Source organism: Ursus arctos, unplaced genomic scaffold, assembly GCF_023065955.2.
Source record: "Ursus arctos isolate Adak ecotype North America unplaced genomic scaffold, UrsArc2.0 scaffold_8, whole genome shotgun sequence".
NCBI lineage: Eukaryota > Metazoa > Chordata > Mammalia > Carnivora > Ursidae > Ursus > Ursus arctos.
Window position 1 is genome coordinate 26983423 of NW_026623100.1, and position 1783 is coordinate 26985205.

General features: G+C 43.5%; 1 pseudogene; it reads right to left on the reverse strand.

Annotated features, from left to right (window-relative positions):
- Positions 1-1151: 1151 nt before the first annotated feature.
- Positions 1152-1517, reverse strand: LOC113268895 (cytochrome c oxidase subunit 5B, mitochondrial-like; annotated as a pseudogene).
- Positions 1518-1783: the final 266 nt, after the last annotated feature.

The following is a 1783-nucleotide window of genomic DNA, read 5'->3' on the forward strand; positions in this document are numbered from 1 at the left end:
GCATGGGACTACAGGGCTAAGGACATTACTAGCCTACTTTTGGGCCAGGCCTTCAGCCAGAAGTGCTAACGGAGCCCATGTGGCCCATGCTTGGTGTGGCAGATTTCAGCAAGAACGGGAGTTTCATATCGGGGCCTGGGGCCAAAGCCCTGTGGAAATCAACAGGATGTCTTTGCCAAGAGTGCCCACTCTACATATTTCCCTTGAGCCTGATGTAAGATTTCATGTTTAGAATCCTGGTTAAATGGCTTTTCAACTCATCACAACTAATTTAATGGGAAGAAACCCCCAAGAGCTAATAAGTGGAAATTTGGAACATAAGAAGCTGAGATAATCGACATACAAATGACAAGTCTTGGGGCGCCTGGGTGGCTCAGTCATTAAGCGTCTGCCTTTGGCTCAGGGTGTGATCCCGGAGTTCTGGGATCGAGCCCCACATCAGGCTCCTCTGCTGGGAGCCTGCTTCTTCCTCTCCCACTCCCCCTGCTTGTGTTCCCTCTCTCTGGCTGTCTCTCTCTCTGTCAAATAAATAAATAAAATCTTTTAAAAAAAAAACAAAAAACAAAAACAAATGACAAGTCTTCAAATGACTATGGATTGACTATATGCACATCCGGACATTATCATAAACCACAAAGAGTTAAAACTGACTGAAGTCTTGCTCCTTCTTACACTTGCATATAATACAACTACTAATATCTAGCACCATTATTAGGGATGACTGAATTTGACATTATACATACAATAAGATCCATACTCTAAAGATATTAAAATTCACAGACAAATCTTTCTCAGCTCTGTTAAGAAACTCAGTAGGGTGATTGGTTCAAGGGTCATGTGATTTCCCACCCTTCACTCAGAGAAGAGTGAAATCACACTTCTGGCGACCCGAAGATGGAGGTTGATATAAAGAATCCCAAGCAGAAGTTTGAAGTTTCCTGATTTTATTTAAAATTAATGTGAATTCTGTAATTTATGTAAAATGAATGTCAATTTCAACTCCATATTGTAGTAATAATCTTTCCATTAATTAACTTCTCCTCAAAAATTATTTTTCTTTTTTTTAATGGGAGAAGGAGCCAATGCAATAGCTAGTCTTTACTGGAGAGAAGAAACTTTACAGCACATTTTGAGTAAGTTAGTGCAAAGGCTCAGTGAGCCAGCTGGTGGGGCACTAGCTTCCAATGGGTTCCAAAACTAGGGCACCACTGGGTCTCGCCTTTGTACATCCAGAACCAGACGACAGCAGTATTGTCCTCTTCAAAGATGCAGCCCACTATTTACTTGTTGGTGATAGATGGGACTAAATGAGGGTCTTCCTTGGTACCTGAAGCTGCCTTTGGGGGCTAGCATATTGCACGGGTCCAGTCCCTTCCATGCAGCCATCAAGACCTCCCTCTCCAGTCCAGGCACCTGCTCATCATCAGTAGGAACACCATGGTGACTCCATTGGGACCATGGGCCCTTAGGGCCTGCGATGCCAGCGCTCCAACTCCACGAAGTAACTTTGAAGCCATCGGGCCCACTACAAACAGCAACACTTCCTCAAAAATTCTGAAGTAAAGCAAATGCTCCAGGGAAATCACCATGCTGATCCTACAGCCCCAAGGTGTATCCAGCATACCACCACCTTACCCCACATACCCTGGTTTGAGAAGAAAAGCAACAGGGGAACCAAAGTAGAATTCTGAATCTTGGAAAGAGAAGTGAAAATAATGCTTACCAAAGGAGGGGAAGAATAAAGGACACTGATTATATTTTTTCCGCAACCATTTTCCATAGC